Source organism: Chanodichthys erythropterus, chromosome 13 (assembly GCF_024489055.1).
Source record: "Chanodichthys erythropterus isolate Z2021 chromosome 13, ASM2448905v1, whole genome shotgun sequence".
NCBI classification, from domain to species: domain Eukaryota; kingdom Metazoa; phylum Chordata; class Actinopteri; order Cypriniformes; family Xenocyprididae; genus Chanodichthys; species Chanodichthys erythropterus.
The window spans coordinates 3,598,489-3,606,739 of NC_090233.1; positions in this window are offsets into that span (position 1 = coordinate 3,598,489).

The following is an 8,251-nucleotide window of genomic DNA, read 5'->3' on the forward strand; positions in this document are numbered from 1 at the left end:
TTGACAATATTGATGTGTGTGTCGAGTTTCATGCAATTTGAAGCATGTTAAGAGCCTCAAAAACACTCAAGAATATTATTACAGTTTGACCTGTTGCCATGGCAACAATATTTCAAATATCAAAAATCCTGTCATAGGTCTACATCTGCTGTGTATTGACATTACACTGATGAAGTTTGAAGCAAATCAGGTAAAAATAAGAGGGTGATCTCAAAGCATTTTAAAAGTGATACACTTCTTGCTGCCATTTGGTGGCGCTATAACTTTGACTCACAATAGTTACATCCATGTGATCAGACTACTACAACCAACACACTCCTGAAGTTTCATAAACATCAATCAATGTATGCAGAAGTTATAACACATTTCCTGTTTCCCTTTTCTCGCCATAAATTCGTTGCCTCGCCACGGCCAAACCGTTTGAGATATCCAAAATCCGTTTGCAATTAAACAACTTCAATGTGTTCGCAACAAGTTAAAAAAGCTTGGTGTAAATTGGATAAACCCTGTAGGAGTAGTAGTATAAAATTCATAGCCTGTTTTTCAAAAAATTTACATTCAAACCAAAATAGCTGACTTCCTGTTGGTCGGAGCTAATGAATGTAAATTAGAAAATTGTCCGGCTTGATGAGAATAATATGTGTACCGAGTTTGGTGACTGTAGGAAAAACTAACCCCCACTTTTGTCAAAAGGTGGCGCTACTGAGCCCCTCCACCACGCCCATTTCTATGGCTTTGTCCATGTCTACTGGTTGACAATATTGATGTGTGTGTCGAGTTTCATGCAATTTGAAGCATGTTAAGAGCCTCAAAAACACTCAAGAATATTATTACAGTTTGACCTGTTGCCATGGCAACAATATTTCAAATATCAAAAATCCTGTCATAGGTCTACATCTGCTGTGTATTGACATTACACTGATGAAGTTTGAAGCAAATCAGGTAAAAATAAGAGGGTGATCTCAAAACATTTCAAAAAGTGATACACTTCCTGCTGCCAGTTGGTGGCGCTATAACTTTGACTCACAATAGTCACATCCATGTGATCAGACTCCTATAACGAACACACTCGTGAAGTTTCATAAAGATCAATATATGTATTAAGACGTTATAACACATTTCCTGTTTCCTTTTTCTCGCCATAAATTCGTTGCCTCGCCACGGCCAAACCGTTCGAGATATCAAAAATCCCCTGGCAATTTTTAATCATCAGTGTCTTGACTTCATGCTGACCGAGTTTGGTGGCGATCGGATTAATCGTCTAGGAGGAGTATATCAAATTCCAGAGCATGCGTTTTTCAAACAACCCTTAATAGCTGACTTCCTGTTGGCGTGGCGATTAACTTAGAGCGCGAAAGTTGTTCGGCCCGATGAGGTCTATATGTGTACCGAGTTTCATACTAATACGTGCAAGCATGTTTAATATATGGACCAAATTTTCAGACTTTTTTTCAAGGGGGCGCTGTCAAGCCCCCTGCCACGCCCGGGTACCAGCCTCTCCGGCGTCCTAATGGCCGCGGATTCCAATGTGTGTGCCAATTTTCAAGAGTTTTTGAGCATGTTAAGGCCCCCAAAAAGCCCCGGAAGACGGAAAAAAAAAAAAAAAAAAAAAAAAAAAAAAAAAAAAATAATAATAAATATAGCTGCGAGCAGCGATGGCGGGCCCAAGCCCGGTGGCACCGCCACCCCGGTGGCTTCAGGGCAACTGTGCACAGCGGGCAATAGGCACTTAAAACGGTTAAACATCAAAGGACTATGTCAAATTCACTCCACATTTACTGCACTACAAGGTGCCGTTATAGAGCCCCTCCTCCCTGCCCATTTTCAAAGGATTACATGTGCCAAGTTTTAACATTATTCTGATGAATTTTGAAGCAAATCAGGTAAAAATAAGAGGGTGATCTCAATGTATGCTGAAAGTGACACATTTTCTGCTTCCAGTTGGTGGCGCTATGACTTTGAATCACAATAGTCAAATCCATGTGATCAGCCTTGTACAACGAAGACTAAGCCAAAGTTTCATCAAAATCAATTAATGTATGCAGAAGTTATAACACTTTGTTTCCCTTTTCTTGCCATAAATTTGTTGCCTCGCCACGGCCAAACCGTTTGAGATATCCAAAATCTGTTTGCAATTAAACAACTTCAATGTGTTAGCAACAAGTTAAAAAAGCTTGGTGTAAATTGGATAAACCCTGTAGGAGTAGTAGTATAAAATTCATAGCCTGTTTTTTCAAAAAATTAACATTCAAACCAAAATAGCTGACTTCCTGTTGGTCGGAGCTAATGAATGTAAATTAGAAAATTGTCCGGCTTGATGAGAATAATATGTGTACCGAGTTTGGTGACTGTAGGAAAAACTAACCCCCCCACTTTTGTCAAAAGGTGGCGCTACTGAGCCCCTCCACCACGCCCATTTCTATGGCTTTGTCCATGTGTACTGGTTGACAATATTGATGTGTGTGTCGAGTTTCATGCAATTTGAAGCATGTTAAGAGCCTCAAAAACACTCAAGAATATTATTACAGTTTGACCTGTTGCCATGGCAACAATATTTCAAATATCAAAAATCCTGTCATAGGTCTACATCTGCTGTGTATTGACATTACACTGATGAAGTTTGAAGCAAATCAGGTAAAAATAAGAGGGTGATCTCAAAGCATTTTAAAAGTGATACACTTCTTGCTGCCATTTGGTGGCGCTATAACTTTGACTCACAATAGTTACATCCATGTGATCAGACTACTACAACCAACACACTCCTGAAGTTTCATAAACATCAATCAATGTATGCAGAAGTTATAACACATTTCCTGTTTCCCTTTTCTCGCCATAAATTCGTTGCCTCGCCACGGCCAAACCGTTTGAGATATCCAAAATCCGTTTGCAATTAAACAACTTCAATGTGTTCGCAACAAGTTAAAAAAAGCTTGGTGTAAATTGGATAAACCCTGTAGGAGTAGTAGTATAAAATTCATAGCCTGTTTTTTCAAAAAATTAACATTCAAACCAAAATAGCTGACTTCCTGTTGGTCGGAGCTAATGAATGTAAATTAGAAAATTGTCCGGCTTGATGAGAATAATATGTGTACCGAGTTTGGTGACTGTAGGAAAAACTAACCCCCCCACTTTTGTCAAAAGGTGGCGCTACTGAGCCCCTCCACCACGCCCATTTCTATGGCTTTGTCCATGTCTACTGGTTGACAATATTGATGTGTGTGTCGAGTTTCATGCAATTTGAAGCATGTTAAGAGCCTCAAAAACACTCAAGAATATTATTACAGTTTGACCTGTTGCCATGGCAACAATATTTCAAATATCAAAAATCCTGTCATAGGTCTACATCTGCTGTGTATTGACATTACACTGATGAAGTTTGAAGCAAATCAGGTAAAAATAAGAGGGTGATCTCAAAACATTTCAAAAAGTGATACACTTCCTGCTGCCAGTTGGTGGCGCTATAACTTTGACTCACAATAGTCACATCCATGTGATCAGACTCCTATAACGAACACACTCGTGAAGTTTCATAAAGATCAATATATGTATTAAGACGTTATAACACATTTCCTGTTTCCTTTTTCTCGCCATAAATTCGTTGCCTCGCCACGGCCAAACCGTTCGAGATATCAAAAATCCCCTGGCAATTTTTAATCATCAGTGTCTTGACTTCATGCTGACCGAGTTTGGTGGCGATCGGATTAATCGTCTAGGAGGAGTATATCAAATTCCAGAGCATGCGTTTTTCAAACAACCCTTAATAGCTGACTTCCTGTTGGCGTGGCGATTAACTTAGAGCGCGAAAGTTGTTCGGCCCGATGAGGTCTATATGTGTACCGAGTTTCATACTAATACGTGCAAGCATGTTTAATATATGGACCAAATTTTCAGACTTTTTTCAAGGGGGCGCTGTCGAGCCCCCCTGCCACGCCCGGGTACCAGCCTCTCCGGCGTCCTAATGGCCGCGGATTCCAATGTGTGTGCCAATTTTCAAGAGTTTTTGAGCATGTTAAGGCCCCCAAAAAGCCCCGGAAGACGGAAAAAAAAAAAAAAAAAAAAAAAAAAAAAAAAAAAAAAAAAATAATAATCCTTAGAAGAACAAAGAGGGCCCTGCGCGAATTTTTCGCTTGTGCCCTAATAATCCTTAGAAGAACAAGAGGGCCCTGCGCGAATTTTTCGCTTGGGCCCTAAATATAGCTGCGAAAGCAGCGATGGCGGGCCCAAGCCCGGTGGCACCGCCACCCCCGGTGGCTTCAGGGCAACTGTGCACAGCGGGCAATATTAGGCACTTAAAACGGTTAAACATCAAAGGACTATGTCAAATTCACTCCTACATTTACTGCACTACAAGGTGCCGCTATAGCAGCCCCTCCTCCCTCTGCCCATTTTCAAAGGATTACATGTGCCAAGTTTTAACATTATTCTGATGAATTTTGAAGCAAATCAGGTAAAAATAAGAGGGTGATCTCTAATGTATGCTGAAAGTGACACATTTTCTGCTTCCAGTTGGTGGCGCTTATGACTTTGAATCACAATAGTCAAATCCATGTGATCAGCCTTGTACAACGAAGACTAAGCCAAAGTTTCATCAAAAAATCAATTAATGTATGCAGAAGTTATAACACTTTTTGTTTCCCTTTTCTTGCCATAAATTAAGCAGTTGCCTCGCTTGCACGGCCAAACCGTTTGAGATATCCAAAATCCGTTTGCAATTAAACAACTTCAATGTGTTAGCAACAAGTTAAAAAAAGCTTCTGGTGTAGAATTGGATAAACCCTGTAGGAAGTAGTAGTATAAAATTCATAGCCTGTTTTTTCAAAAAATTAACATTCAAAAAAACCAAAATAGCTGGACTTCCTGTTGGTCGGAGCTAATGAATGTAAATTAGAAAATTGTCCGGCTTGATGAGAATAATATGTTTACCGAGGGCTTTGGTGACTGTAGGAAAAACTAACCCCCCCACTTTTGTCAAAAGGTGGCGCTATTCTCGAGCCCCTCCACCACGCCCATTTCTATGGCTTTGTCCATGTCTACTGGTTGACAATATTGATGTGTGTGCTCGAGGTTTCATGCAATTTGAAGCATGTTAAGAGCCCTCAAAAAACACTCAAGAATATTATTACAGTTCTGACCTGTTGCCATGGCAACAATATTTCCAAATATCAAAAATCCTGTCATAGGTCTACATCTGCTGTGTATTGACATTACACTGATGAAGTTTGAAGCAAATCCAGGTAAAAATAAGAGGGTGATCTCAAAAGCATTTTAAAAGTGATACACTTTCTTGCTGCCATTTGGTGGCGCTATAACTTTGACTCACAATAGTTACATCCATGTGATCAGACTACTACAACCAACACACTCCTGAAGTTTCATAAACATCAATCAATGTATGCAGAAGTTATAACACATTTCCTGTTTCCCTTTTCTCGGCCATAAATTCGTTGCCTTCGCCACGGCCAAACCAAGTTTTCTAGGATATCCAAAATCCGCTTTGCAATTAAACAACTTCAATGTGTTCGCAACAAGTTAAAAAAAGCTTGGTGTAAATTGGATAAACCCTGTAGGAGTAGTAGTATAAAATTCATAGCCTGTTTTTTCAAAAAATTAACATTCAAACCAAAAATAGCTGACTTCCTGTTGGTCGGAGCTAATGTAGGCAGAATGTAAATTAGAAAATTGTCCGGCTTGATGAGAATAATATGTGTACCGAGTTTGGTGACTGTAGGAAAAACTAACCCCCCCCACTTTTGTCAAAAGGCATGGCGCTACTGAGCCCTCCTCCCCACCACGCCCATTTCTATGGCTATTTCTATGTCCATGTCTACTGGTTGACAATATTGATGTGTGTGTCGAGTTTCATGCTAATTTGAAGCATGTTAAGAGCCTCAAAAACACTCAAGAATATTATTACAGTTTGACCTGTTGCCATGGCAACAATATTTCAAATATCAAAAATCCTGTCATAGGTCTACATCTGCTGTGTATTGACATTACACTGATGAAGTTTGAAGCAAATCAGGTAAAAATAAGAGGGTGATCTCAAAACATTTCAAAAAGTGATACACTTCCTGCTGCCAGTTGGTGGCGCTATAACTTTGACTCACAATAGTCACATCCATGTGATCAGACTCCTATAACGAACACACTCGTGAAGTTTCATAAAGATCAATATATGTATTAAGACGTTATAACACATTTCCTGTTTCCTTTTTCTCGCCATAAATTCGTTGCCTCGCCACGGCCAAACCGTTCGAGATATCAAAAATCCCCTGGCAATTTTTAATCATCAGTGTCTTGACTTCATGCTGACCGAGTTTGGTGGCGATCGGATTAATCGTCTAGGAGGAGTATATCAAATTCCAGAGCATGCGTTTTTCAAACAACCCTTAATAGCTGACTTCCTGTTGGCGTGGCGATTAACTTAGAGCGCGAAAGTTGTTCGGCCCGATGAGGTCTATATGTGTACCGAGTTTCATACTAATACGTGCAAGCATGTTTAATATATGGACCAAATTTTCAGACTTTTTTCAAGGGGGCGCTGTCGTGCGGCCTGCCACGCCCGGGTACCAGCCTCTCCGGCGTCCTAATGGCCGCGGATTCCAATGTGTGTGCCAATTTTCAATATTTTTTGAGCATGTTAAGGCCCCCAAAAAGCCCCGGAAGACGAAAAAAAAAAAAAAAAAAAAAATATAGCTGCGAGCAGCGATGGCGGGCCCAAGCCCGGTGGCACCGCCACCCCGGTGGCTTCAGGGCAACTGCGCACAGCGGGCACAGGCACTTAAAACCGTTAAACATCAAAGGGCTATGTCAAATTCACTCCACATTTACTGCACTATAAGGTGCCGTTATAGAGCCCCTCCTCCCTGCCCATTTTCAAAGGATTACATGTGCCAAGTTTTAACATTATTCTGATGAATTTTGAAGCAAATCAGGTAAAAATAAGAGGGTGATCTCAATGTATGCTGAAAGTGACACATTTTCTGCTTCCAGTTGGTGGCGCTATGACTTTGAATCACAATAGTCAAATCCATGTGATCAGCCTTGTACAACGAAGACTAAGCCAAAGTTTCATCAAAATCAATTAATGTATGCAGAAGTTATAACACTTTGTTTCCCTTTTCTTGCCATAAATTCCGTTGCCTTCGCCACGGCCAAACCGTTTGAGATATCCAAAATCCAAGGTTTGCAATTAAACAACTTCAATGTGTTAGCAACAATGTTAAAAAAAGCTTTGGTGTAAATTGGATAAACCCTGTAGGAGTAGTAGTATAAAATTCATAGCCTGTTTTTTCAAAAAAGTTAACATTCAAACCAAAATAGCTGACTTCCCTGTTGGTCGGAGCTAATGAATGTAAATTAGAAAATTGTCCGGCTTGATGAGAATAATATGTGTACCGAGTTTGGTGACTGTAGGAAAAACTAACCCCCCCAACTTTTTGTCAAAAAGGTGGCGCTACTGAAGCCCCTCCACCACGCCCATTTCTATGGCTTTGTCCATGTCTACTGGTTGACAATATTGATGTGTGTGTCGAGTTTCATGCAATTTGAAGCATGTTAAGAGCCTCAAAAACACTCAAGAATATTATTACAGTTTGACATGTTGCCATGGCAACAATATTTCAAATATCAAAAATCCTGTCATAGGTCTACATCTGCTGTGTATTGACATTACACTGATGAAGTTTGAAGCAAATCAGGTAAAAATAAGAGGGTGATCTCAAAGCATTTTAAAAGTGATACACTTCTTGCTGCCATTTGGTGGCGCTATAACTTTGACTCACAATAGTTACATCCATGTGATCAGACTACTACAACCAACACACTCCTCCTGAAGTTTCATAAACATCAATCAATGTATGCAGAAGTTATAACACATTTCCTGTTTCCCTTTTCATCTGCCTATAAATTCGTTGCCTCGCCACGGCCAAACCGCTTTGAGATATCCAAAATCCGTTTGCAATTAAAACAACTTCAATGTGTTCGGGCAGAACAAAGTTAAAAAAAGCTTGAGTGTAAATTGGATAAACCCTGTAGGAAGTAGTAGTATAAAATTCATAGCCTGTTTTTTCAAAAAAATTAACATTCAAACCAAAATAGCTGACTTCCTGTTGGTCGGGAGCTAATGAATGTAAATTAGAAAATTGTCCGGCATTGATGAGAATAATATGTGTACCGAGTTTGGTGACTGTAGGAAAAACTAACCCCCACTTTTGTCAAAAGGTGAGCGCTACTGAGCCCTCTCCACCAC